The sequence below is a fragment of the Mustela erminea genome, chromosome 1 (genome assembly GCF_009829155.1).
Source record: "Mustela erminea isolate mMusErm1 chromosome 1, mMusErm1.Pri, whole genome shotgun sequence".
Classification (NCBI taxonomy): Eukaryota; Metazoa; Chordata; class Mammalia; order Carnivora; family Mustelidae; genus Mustela; species Mustela erminea.
In genome coordinates this window covers 170,817,245-170,830,971 of record NC_045614.1, presented here as the reverse complement: position 1 = coordinate 170,830,971, position 13,727 = coordinate 170,817,245, and positions in this window count along the sequence as shown.

The window sequence follows — 13,727 nt, the reverse complement described above, 5'->3', positions numbered from 1 at the left end:
ATCCCTCAGTGGCCAGTTGGCTTGCTTCTATCTTCTGGCTCTTGTGAACAGTGTTGCTGTGGGTAAATAAGAATCTGTTTGAGTTCCTGCTTCCAGTTCTTTTGGGTGACACCTAGAAGTGGAATTGCTAGATCATACAGTAATTCTGTGTTTAATATTTGGATGACCTGCTATACTGTTTTCTATAGCCCCATGATGATGGCTTTACCTCATTCTGTGCAGCTTGCTAGAGTGCAGCGAGAAAATGTACCATGAATATATGTCAGAAAATGATAGGAAATTCAGAAAAAAAAATAATCTGCAGAATGATTCAGTACTGCAACTATTAAAACAAATCAGCCTCACCCTTGCCTGTCTACATATTACAGTGTACACACATACAAACAAATGCATGGCTGGGAATAACTCCCATGAGAATCACTGAGGTAATGCACTTAGATTCCATGTGGGTCAGATCCTTTTGAAAATGTGTGCCCCTTGCTATGGATTCCCACATTTAAAAGAAACCTAAAGAGGCTTGTGGGATGTTCAAGGTGATCCACAGATGCGAAAGAAGATGAACTGAACCAAAAACACCTTGAGGATGGGAATTGTGTGACTTCAGATTTTTACTCTCCTCTTCCTCTTGTCCACCTCCTCCCTCCCTTTTGCGGTGTAAGCACATGGTCACTCCATGAGTTTTGGTTGAATGCAGAATGGGGGGAAAATGGAAATCACCCAGAATGGAAAAAAAAAAAAAGTGAATTTTAAATTATTTTCTAATCTGTGAAAAACTATTTTGAAGACCATAAGAACCTTCCATTTCATACCTTTGCAAAGGGTAAAGGAGGTGGGTTTAATTAGGGAAGACAAGGGTTGGAGGAAACCATAAATGATCACTGGGCAAGACTGCTGAATTTACCCTTGGCCTCTCTAGTAACATGACAGATGGACTAGAACTATCTGATACGTCATGGACCTTCCCAGTCCCGCTACCCTTTGGCGAAGCTTCAGATCTTTTAAACAGGCAACGAAAACAGTTTAGTTTATCTGTGGCATTGTACACCATCCAGCATTAAGATAAGAAAGGGGTCCTTCAAAACAACACTAATGTCAAATCCAGGGATGGTGCCAGATTTCAGCCAGACAAAGTGTTTGTAGCAAATAGGAAGAGAAATGTATGGTGATAATAATGTTGAAGGACATGCTCCCTCCATCTTATACCTCACTTATGTTTGTCAATTATCCAGATTTCATGGTGGTTCATTTTGGGAGGCCTCTTTTATTTTTTTATTTTTATTTATTATTTATTTATTTATTTTTAAAAATTTTTAAAAAAATTTTCAGCATAATAGTATTCATTATTTTTGCACCACACCCAGTGCTCCATGCAATACGTGCCCTCTCTAATACCCACCACCTGGTTCCCCCAACCTCCCACTCCCCCGCCACTTCAAACCCCTCAGATTGTTTTTCAGAGTCCATAGCCTCTCATGGTTCACCTCCCCTTCCAATTTCCCTCAACTCCCTTCTCCTCTCTATCTCCCCATGTCCTCCATGCTATTTGTTATGCTCCACAAATAAGTGAAACCATATGACAATTGACTCTCTCTGCTTGACTTATTTCACTCAGCATAATCTCTTCCAGTCCCGTCCATGTTGCTACAAAAGTTGGGTATTCATCCTTTCTGATGGAGGCATAATACTCCATAGTGTATATGGACCACATCTTCCTTATCCATTTGTCCCTTGAAGGGTATCTTGGTTCTTTCCACAGTTTGGCGACCGTGGCCATTGCTGCTATAAACATTGGGGTACAGATGGCCCTTCTTTTCACGACATCTGTATCTTTGGGGTAAATACCCAGGAGTGCAGTTGCAGGGTCATAGGGAAGTTCTATGTTTAATTTCTTGAGGAATCTCCACACTGTTCTCCAAAGAGGCTGCACCAACTTGCGTTCCCACCAACTGTGTAAGAGGGAGGCCTCTTTTAAAATACAAATAGCCTTTGGGAAAGATTTCTGTTTATGTCTCAGGGTGAATTAATTCTGAAATGACTTCTTGAAATTTTACTGGAAGAGAAGAGCATGGAGACTGCTCTGATCAGACTGAAGATATGGGGCGAGAGGCAGTGGTAGGAGCAGCACAGAGAGAGTAGAATGTGGAGGTTAAAATCAAACTCGATTCCTCCCTACTCTCCTTCACCTGGCTTCCATATTTCTGTTCATGGGGCTGCCACTCTATCAGTCTTTCAGGTGTTGGAGTTACTTCGGACTCTCTCCTATCTTTCTGTGTTCAGTCTGTTGCCAGTCCCATAGAGCATATATCTGAAATATTTCTCTCAAGAATTCCCCACTTTCTAGTCCCATAGATACCACTCTCCTTCCATCCTTTAGTCACTATCCATCCCACAGTCACTACTGTGGACTGTCTGTCCTGATTACCTACATTCAGCTGCTGCTTTGTCCTTCCTAAAGTATGGCTTTAGGAAGCCTAAATACTTCCTAAAGTATGCTTTTTCCAGTTTAAAAGTCCTGAATGGGTCCCCATGATTTATGACATGAACTCTGACATTTTCAGTGGCATCAAGACTCTGTAGTCAAATCCAAATCTGACTCCATGATTCTTTTCTATAGTCTCTTCAAGTTTGGCTTGTGGTCCAAAGAGGCCAGAATGCTTAACAAGCAAGATTTTTTTTTTTTTTTTAAAGATTTTATTTATTTATTTGACAGGCAGAGATCACAAGTAGGCAGAGAGGCAGGCAGGGAGGTAGGGGAAGCAGGCTCCCTGCTGAGCAGAGAGCCCGATGGGAGGCTCCATCCCAGGACCCTGGAATCATGACCTGAGCCGAAGGCAGAGGCTCTAACCCACTGAGCCACCCGGGTGCTCCTTAACAAACATGTATTAATGGAGCCTTGAAAAATGGATAATTATAACTGTCATTGTTGAATGTATACTGTGTGCTGGGAGTGGTGCTACGCATATCATGTACACTACCTCACTTAACTGACATACTGACTGCATTCACTGCATTCAGTGAATGTTTCCATTTTATGGATGAGAAAATGGAGTCTTAGAGAAGTTAATTAAACCTACATGATTGTTAAGTGAATGGAGCTGGGATTTGAACCTAGGTTTGCTTGACTTCAAAATCCCATGCTTTTAAGCAAGAGATGAAGAAAATAGGACAGTAATTCTAGCTTGGATGAAAGTTAGGGACAAGAGGGGCATTCCTGGGTGGCTCAGTTGGTTAATTGTTCAACTCTTGATTTAGGCTCAGGTCATGATCTCAGAGCTGTGATACTGAGCCCTCTGTGCCCCTGCCCCGCTACCTCACCCCAACCCCACCCGAAAAGTTAGGGACAAGAATTAGTGTGCTGTTTTCCAGGACCACTCATAAGGACGCGTGTTGAGTAGTAAATGGGAGTAAGATGGGATAGTACATCAGTTTGTTAGGGCTGCTAAGGCACAATCCCATAGACACACATAAACTGGGACATTAGTATCTAAATCAAATTGCAAAGTTCACACAAGATAATATACAATATATGTAAACTGTTTGACACATCCTAGACACTTAATAGGTTTTAGTTCCTTTTCTGCTCCCATAATCATTATGACCACTGAGAAAATCTCCACCTATTTATGTGTGTATGGTTGGGAGGACCACGGGGGTAGATTACCTATTGGACAAAAACCTGTCTAGTTATAACTTGTGTCTCTATAGCATTTTCCCTCCAGCGCCCTTTCACATTTATGCAGACTGGTTAGGAAGGAGCCCAGTGTATTAAAAAAGAAAAAAAAAGTCATAATTGTACGGGACGCCTGACTGGCTCAGCTGGGAGGACATGAGACTCGATTTTGGGATTGTGAGTTTGAGCCCCACATTGGGTATAGAGATTATTTAAAAATAAGTAAACTTAAAGAATCATAATAGTAGAATTTGTAAGTCAGAAAACTATTACATAATAAACAACTACTAAAGATGCACTAAATTGGCCATGAGGTTCTCCTGTTAACATCTTTCATTTTTCTCTATTTCTAACAAGCATGTTCAAATTTTATCTCTTAATCTCATTCTGCATTTTACAGACTTTCCCTCCTGCCCTGCAGAGTGCCCTGTTCCCATCAGCCTGTACTTCCCTTTACAGTTTAAAAGTTCCATAAAATTCTAGCAAACAGGGGCACCTGGGTGGCTCAGTCATTAAGCATTTGCCTTCAGCTCAGGTTCTGATCCCAGGGTCCAGGGATTGAATCCTGCGTTGGGCTCCCTGCTCAGCGGGAAGCCTGCTTCTCCCTCTCCCACTCCCCCTGCTTGTGTTCCCTCTCTCACTGTGTTTCTGTCAAATAAATAAATAAAATCTTAAAAAAAATTCTAGTAAACAGGGTCTGGGAGACCAAAACAACAAACATTCCTGCAGTAAAGGGTAGAGGATAGGTAGAGACCAATCATCTTTTAGTTGCATGTGTTCTGTTCACTTTAACTCTCAGAATGCCTGACCAGTGATACTCAACCGTTTACTTTCCCAGCACACCTAAGAGATATGGTATGCTCCCATCAGTAAGGTGCTCTCTGGCCACTACTGTCTTCAAACCGGGGTCATGTGGTTCTTGAAAACGCTTCCTCAGTGTTTCTGAATAGTCCTGTAAGGAGTTCCCCGTCTGTTTGAGAACTATTGCTTTAAATTACTTTACCCCAGGGCGCCTGGGTGGCTCAGTGGGTTAAGCCGCTGCCTTTGGTTCAGGTCATGATCTCAGGGTCCTGGGATCGAGTCCTGCATCGGGCTCTCTGCTCAGCAGGGAGCCTGCTTCCTGCTCTCTCTCTGCCTGCCTCTCTGCCTGCCTCTCTGCCTGCTTGTGATCTCTCTCTGTAAAATAAATAAATAAAATCTTTAAAAAAAAATTACTTTACCCCATAATTCTAGTGCCATTTGTACCACTCATATTACCGCAAAAAGAGAAGCTAGATTTAACAACAATCTTCACCTGTGTGAAATACAAACGATTCATATTTTTCTTTCCTTACAATTCCTTAGAGAAAAGAAGGAGGGCGGACTTGGTTTAAATGCCTATACTACCTGTAGCTGTATTTCATGAGACACCATAGCACAAGTAGTCATCCTGGTGAAAATAATAAGGAAAAGTGATAAACGTATGTTTGTGTGGACTGTTGGTGCCCACATAGGTATAAGGACACAGGAATCTTTAAGTACAGGTATGATGAGTAAAAGGAAAAGAGACTGATAGAAACCAATGACACCACAAATAACCTGCCATGAAAATTAAAGGAAAAAAAAAGTAGGTGTAGCAGATTATCTAATAAGAGCAACCAGATTGCTGAAATGCCTGGGTTTTTAAAGAAAGTCACATTTACTTTCTCATAAATAAATACTGTTGCAGAGAAGGGATTAGGTGCTCTTGACTTGGGGAAAGTACAACTGAAGGGAAAATACAAATGGAAACAAAACTAACTTTTTAGGTTGTATATTTAAAGATTCTCAAATATATGTGTCTATGTATTCATTTATCCAAAGGTATTTGTTAAAGAACAAAATTTTAAGAAGAGATAAAAAGACAATATTCAGCAATCTATTATCAAATTAAATTCTGTTGATCATAAAATTAATCTAATTATAGGTTAACTAAAAGTAAATATTTTTTGAGCACCTACAATAATCTGGGCCTTGTTCCAGAGTACGAACAAAAAGACAGTTTATGCCCTCATGGAGCTTATGTTCTCCTGGGAAAAGACAGACAAAACCAAATAGCTATAGAAATACGATGCCAGGTGGTAATAATATGCTATGAAGATAAACCAAGCAAGGCAAAGGGAGAGAGCCAGAGGTGCTACTTTAGCTAGAGAGGTCTTAGAAAACCCAAAGCTGGCAGAAAAGCAGTTTGAGAACTGAAAGTTTCTGTTTTCTGTGTTTTTTGAACTTTAAGCAAGCTCCCCCACTCCCGTAGATTCAACTCTGACCTGTATAGAGTCCAGTTTCCTATCTCCTGCTCTGACCTTTCCTCTGAGTTCTAATTCCATGTTGCCAAGTGTATAATCAAGGGGTCTAAAACCAAACTTGCCATATTCTCCCTTTGCTCCTCCACTAAAACTAAAAGATTATCTTCATTTTTTTTTTTCCTAGAAATCTCTAGAGGATCTTAAAATTTGACTCTTTCAGCACCTTTATTCCACTGTAGAAAAGACCTGATACTTTCTTGTCCAACATGCTTCCATTTATCCTACAGGTCCTCATTCTCATTACCGTCACATTTAAGAGCAGCTGGAGGGGTGCCTGGGTGGCACAGTGAGTTTGTCTTCTGACTCCTGGTTTCGGCTCATTAGCTCAGGTCCTGATCTCAGGGTTGTGAGATTGAGCCCCTCATTCGGCTCTACGCTCAGCATGGTCTGCTTGAGATTCCCTCCCTGTCTCCCTCTCCCTCTGCTGCCCCCACCCCCTGCTCATGCTCTCTCTCTCTCAAATAAATAAATAAATCTTAAAAAGAAAAAGAAAAAGAAGCAGCTGGAAGTTTGTTTAGGAAAGCTGTGATATCGATGTTTTTCCCTGTTCAACCACAATTGGACCCCATGACCTCCCATATCATAACTAAAGTTCTATGCCTGGTTTTCAGAACCTATAAAATCCAGCTACATCAAACCTATTCGTTATGGACTGAATTGTGGCTCCCCTCCCATTAATATGTTGAAACCCTAACTGCTAGTATCTCAGAATGTGACTGTATTTGGATATGGGGCTTTTATAGAGGTAATTAAGTTAAAATGAGACCATGAGGATGTACTCTAATCCAATCGGACTGGTGTTCCTATTAGAAGAGGAAGTGACACCAGGGAAGAGTATCTACAGAAAAGGCCATATGTGGGGACATCTGGGTCACTCAGTTGGTTAAGCATCTGCCTTTGGCTCAGGTCATGATCTCAGGGTCCGGGGATCGAGTCCTGCATCAGTCTCCTTGCTCAGCAGACAGTCTATTTCTCCCTCTACCTGCTGCTCCCCCTGCTTGTGCTCTCTCTGTCAGATAAATAAATAAAATATATAAAAAAAGAAAAGAAAAGAAAAAAAAGAAAAGGCCATACACGGTTCTGGTGAGAAAGATTTCAGGAGACACCAACCCTGCTGCCACTTTAACCTTGGACTTGCAGCCTCCAGAACCTTGAGAAAATAAAACTTTGTTGTTTAAGCCTCCCAGTCAGTTAACTGAAGCTCAGAGATTAAGCGACAGTATCACACAGCTGGTAAGTGCCAGAGCAGAGTCTGCAGGTTTCAAAGTCATGACATTACAGTGCCTCTAAGAACTGTTGCTTAAAGTAGGGTTTGGCAGACTTTTTCTGTAAATTTCCCAATAGTAAGTATTTTAGATTTTATGGATTAAGAGATAAAAGGCAAGATATTATGTGGGTACCTATATAACCTTTAAAATGTAGTTATTTAAAAATGCCCCATTTAATAAAATGGGTACTAAGTAACAGGTGTTTGGTTGGCTGCTTATAAGGGATACATGGATTGAGAGCTTGTGGTGGGATAGAGGAGATTGACTCATAAATGGGTAATTTCAATTTGAGGGTTCTGACGGAAGTCTTTTTGGGAACACAGAATAGGGGCCGTTAAGTCAGACTGAGGGTGCGAGTGAAGGTGGGGAGGAGGAGTGTCAGGGAAGGCTCCAGGGGTGGGGTATGGGAGGTGAGGAAGGGGAAAAGCAGAAGTGAAGTCTCAGAGCTGTGGGAAACTCTGTTGAGTTTGGTATTATTGCAGCTAATGAGGAAGGTGGATCTTGTGAGGAAGGCAGGGCTTGGACATTTGCCATTTAAAGAAAACTGAACTTGAAGCCCAAGATGGATGGCTTCAATGGATCTATTGAAGGATCCATAAATAAGGTAGGGGAATTCTTTGATTTAGTCACAGCTAGGGTTTGCTCATGGCAGTCTGGGGGTAGATTTTAAGTGGGCAAGGTTGATGGGTGAATCGTTTGGCTCAGGTGAGAGATAATGGCTATCTTGGACAGTTTAAATAGAAATGGAGAGGAGAGGAAGGTTCCAGAACCAGGTGTTCAACAATTATTAATACAATCTGGAACTTTACTTTGAATCATAATGATACTGCCTACATTCTATCAATAAAATAAAAAAAAATGTTTACTTATTTACTTTAAAAACTGAATTTCCTAAACCAGAAAAAAATTGATGACTGAAATAGCTGAAACAATCTCGAGAAAGAACAAAACTGGAGGTTATCACAATCCTAGATTTCAAGATAAACTACAAAGCTATAGTAATCAAAACAGTATGGTACTGGCACAAAAACAGACACGAAGATCAATTAAATAGCGTAGAGAGCCCAGGAATACACTCAGGCTTATATGGTCAGTTGATCTATGACAAAGGAAGCCAGAATATGTAATGGGAAAAGACAGTCTTTCAGTAAATGGTGTGTGTTGGGAAAACTGGACAATTACATTGCAAAAGAATGAAATAGGACTACTTTCTCACACCATCCAAAAATCTCAAAATGGATTAAACACCTACATGTGAGACCTAAAACCATAAAACCTCCCAAAAGAAAACATAGGTAGTAATCTCTTAAACATAGGCCATAGAAAGATTTTTATGGATATATCTCCTCAGGCAAGGGAAACAGAAACAAAAATAAATGGTTGGGACTACATTAAAATAAAAAGCTTTCACACACCAAAGAAAACCGTCAACAAAACAAAAATGCATGCTAGTGAATAGGAGAAGATATTTGTAAATTATATATCCCATAAGGAGTTAATATCCAAAATATATAAAGAAATACAAAAAATCCAATTAAAACTGAAAATACAAAAAATCCAATTAAAAAAAATGGGCAGAGGACCTGAATAGACATTTTTCCAAAGAAGACATACAGATGACGAGGAGACATATTAAAAAGATGCTCAGCCTCACTGATCATCAGGGATAAGCACATGAAAACCAAAATAGGGTATCACCTCACTCCAGGCAGAATGACCAGTATCAAAAAGACAAGAAATAACAAGAGGATGTGGAGAAAAGGAAACCCTCGTGCACTGTTGGTAGGAATGTAAATTAGTGCAGTCACTGTGGAAAACAGTATGGAGTTTTCCTTAAAATATTAAAAATATGAATACCATATGATCCAGTAATTTCACTATTGGGTATTTACCTAAAGAAAGTGAAAACACTAATTCAAAAAGATATATGCACCCCTTTGTTTATTGCAACATTATTCACAATAGCCAACAAATGGAAGCAGATCAAGTGTCCATCTATGGATGAATAGATAAAGAGGATATGGGGGTGTGAGTGTGTGTGTGTGTGTGTGTGTGTGTGTGTAATGGAATACTACTCAGCCACAAAAAAGAATGAAATCTTGCCATTTGCAATGACATGGATAGAACTAGAGGATATTATTCTAAGTGGAATAAGTTAGAAAAAGACAAATATCATATGATTTCACTTATATGTGGGATCTAAAAAACAAAACAAATGAACAAACAAAAAACCAGACTCATAAATACAGAGAACAAACTAGTGGTTGCCAGATAGGAGGTGAGTTGGGCAAAATAGATAAAGGGAATTAAGAGGTACAAGCTTCCAGCTATAAAATAAGACACAGATGAAAAGTACCGCAATGAGTATACAGTCAATAATATTAAATCACTAATGTATGGTGACAGTGACTATACTTATCGTGGAGAGCATTGTGTAATGTAAAGAATTGTTGGATCAGTATTGTACATCTGAAACTAATGTAACAGTGTATGTAAATTATGCTTCAGTAGTAAATGTAAAAGAGTAAAAAAATATTGATCAGTATTGTTTTACATTTTTGCAAGTCTCTTGATATCTGGTTTTAGAGAATTTAATTTGTTGTAATATATTGTTTTGGTTGAAATCTATGAAGAAAATCTGGTTTCATACAGATGTGTAATTGGAAAAGGAAGAAATGTTTTAATAGTTTTCAGATAATTGTGGCTGTTTTTAATATTATACCAAATGGTAGTTCATCAAAGGTTAAATGCAATATGGAATCTGAAACCATAACAGTGAACTTTTTTTATACTTTTATTAATATCCTCTGGTCTCTCTTCCACCTGGAATGGGGTCTTTACCCATGTGTGATTTTGTAACATCCTGCATTCTTCATTTGGAAAATACTTGGAAAATATTGAGTTATGTAAATTTTCCAAATATTACATTTCACTATATAATATTTAAAAAATTACATTTGTTAATAAATATCACCACTGACCTCATGAAAAACATTCTCAAATACTGGGAAGGTATGCGGGATCCCGGCTGGCTCAGTCGGTGGAGCATACAACTGATCTCCGGGTTGTAAATTCAAGCTCCACATTGGGTGTAGAGATTCCTTAAAAAAATAAAATCTTAGGGGCGCCTGGGTGGCTCAGAGGGTCAGGGTCCTGGGATGGAGCCTCACATCGGGCTCTCTGCTCAGCGGGGAGCCTGCTTCCCTCACTCTCTCTCTGCCTCTCTGCCTACTTGTGATCTCTGTCTGTCAATAAAATAAAATAAAATAAAATAAAATAAAATAAAATCTAAAAAAAAAAAATCTTAAAGGGGTACCCGGGTGGGTCAGTCCATTAAGTGTCTGCCTTCAGCTCAGGTCATGATCTCTTGTCCTGGGATGGAGCGCCAGGTCAGGCTCCCTGCTCAGTGGAGAGTCTGCTTCTTCCTCTCCCTCTGCCCCAACTCTTGTTCATGCTCTCTTTCTCAAATTAATGAAATCTTAAAAATAAATAAATAAATAAATACTGGAAAGGTATCAAGCTCAAGGTGTCAGGCAGGAAGTTTGCAAATTAGAATTTTCATCTTATCTGATAACAAATACTGTCAGTTGTTTCTTGACATGACAGGCTTACTTAGTTCATTAAAAAAACAAATAACTGACAAACATCCAAGTCAGAATAACCACAATTTGTCAAGTAAACTGGTGTTCATGAAAAATCGTTACTAGTTCAACTCACAACTCAAATAAGATTGGAGTAGAACAAATGGCAGTGTGTTATCGTTTAATCCATTCTAATGGATCAGGTGCTTTTCCAGACAATGATCACAGAATACTAAAAATATGTATATTTCAAGGGTCAATGTTTAATAAAATTAATAACTGTTGCTATTTCCTCTAGGATTTTTTTTTAAAAGATTTTATTTATTTATTTGACAGAGATTACAAGTAGGCAGAGAGGCAGGCAGAGAGACAGGAACAGAAGCAGGCTCCCTGCTGGGCAGAGAGCCCCATGTGGGGCTCAATCCCAGGACCCTGGGATCATGACCTGAGCCAAAAGCAGAGGCTTTAACCCACTGAACCATCCAGGTGCCCCTCCTCTAGGATTTTCTTAAGTGACACTGTTTTTTTTTCCTTTTCTTTTCTGCTAGTGGGTGGTGGGAATGAATCCAATGACTGCGATTTCATTTTGTTGGCATGGACCTGATTTGTTGTAAGGCTCCACGGTTTACCCACCACTGCTTTTGTACCATCAGTGCAAATGTCAATAGAATTGTAACAGGGTAGTAGATGAGATTCCAGAAAATTATTGTACATTTTGAATGTCTCAATACCTCTTGTGTTTGTTTTCACGCATTCATTTAAGAGATCTTTGGTGATTAGCCAGTGCGAATACCTGATGAATACAACTAAAATATCAAGTCCCGATAGTCTGTAGATCTATCTGTTCCTAAGACAAAAGTGCAGTACTGCAGACAAGATCAGCTTTCATGTTTGCAGTCACATCTTAATTTGCTATATTTTTGGAAAGGGCGGGGCCATTATTTCTTTTGCTATTTTTTTTCATCTAGAAGGCATTCAGCAAAATAAATTCTCTCAGGCTTTATTAATCTCTAGCCTATGATGTTCACTTCTTTAGCCAATGCAGTATAGTAACTTAACCCAGAAGATATTTTACTGGCTTTTTCATCTCCAGTTTGAAAGGCTGCACCAAATAATTTCTGGATTTGGAAAATGTTATTACATCTACATCAAAAACAATGAATACCTTTATTTGAAACTTTGAATGATTGACCTCAAAATGGTGTTACAACTTAACTGGCACCATACTATTCAGAAATGTTCTAACGTAGAAGATACAATAAAGTAAATCGTTAACATCTAGAAAGCCAAGGGAAAGGTAGCCATCATCATATTTTTACTTCTTATTTATAGTTTTTTTCAGTTGCTTTGGAGCAGATTTCTCTTTCCATGAATCCAGGATCTCACCGATATGCCATTTTCATCTTTTTTCTTATCTTTATATGTAGATGGAGTAGCTGAGCCTTGAGGAAATGAGTCTTATGGTCTCCATTTAAAGCAAAAGGTCAGGCTCTAGAGTCAGACAGATGAGGATTTTAAACTCTTCACCCAGTGATGAGCAGTGTGACCTTGGGGAAATTTGTAAGGCTTCATTTTTTTTTTTTTTAAGATTATATTTATTTACTTGACAGACAGAGATCACAAGTAGGCAGAGAGGCAGGCAGAGAGAGAGAGGGGGAAGCGAGGGGAGCCTGATGTGGGGCTCGATCCCAGGACCCTGGTACCATGACCCGAGTCGAGGGCAGAGGCCCCAACCCACTAAGCCACTCAGGCACCCCAAGCCTTCATTTCTTAAATATAGTTTCTGTATTCAGGAATCTGCAAGTGGCTTTGGGGGAATTCTGGCTCAAGGTTGTTCCTAAGACTATAGTCAAAATGTTGGTCAGTGCAGACATCTGAAAGCCTGACATGGTAGATGGTCTGCTTTCATAACAATTCTCTCACATTGCTGTCCAGTTGGTGCTGGCCATTGGCCTTAGTGGACTTTTCCAGAGAGTCCTTATATCATGGAAGCTCTCTCTCTGAGAGTGCAATGTTCTATCATATTTGATTAGAACAATGGTAGTGTCTTATCATTCAACCTCACAGACCAAATTGAGTTTATATTTCAATGTGTAATTGAAGCAAAGTCTATTTAGTTTTGCTTTTTGTAGTGATGTTAAGAAACAAGAATTCTTGACTGTATGTGCGTGGGCTTCTGGGCATTGGGGCTTGTGGTCTTCTCAAACAGTATGATTGCTTTGACATTTCATAGAAAATGTTGAATGTTTATTCTGAAACATTAGTCTTTCACTGACCATATTTATTTATGGGTTCTCTAGAGGCTATGCTTTTGAGCTTGGATTTTTATATACTAAGTAAAACAAGGAATAATTTTGGGGGAAGAATTAATTTTGTAAAAAATATTTGGGCATGAATTTGAAGAGACATGTAAAGCCTTTACTATACATAAAATGTTAGTGGGGGGAAAAATACCCAAATAGACTTTATTGTGAAAATCCAACATCTCCTTTGGAGCATCCTTTAAGTGATTTTGGTTCCTGAAGAACTCCAATTACTGGAGTCTTGTATTTCCTGCAGAGATAAAGGAGTTGTTTCCTTTTTATTTTGTAAAAGTTACTGAAATCCAAAAACTGAGAGAAGGGAAAGACAGCAAGAAGTTTGGGGGCAACACAATACTATTGTGAAAGAAGTAAATATTTACTTTGGAACTCAGCAGGGTCTTTTAATACTGAGTAATAATTCAAGCTCGTTGTCTTCCTGTCTCCCTCCTGGAACCCTAATATTTTGTTTGTGCTGATTTACTTGTGATCTGAAGCTGGCATCCCAATCATCTGGCCCCCAATCACATCCCGACAGGGGAACCTCTCATTGCTGCCCACATCCAACATGTCCAGACCTGTGG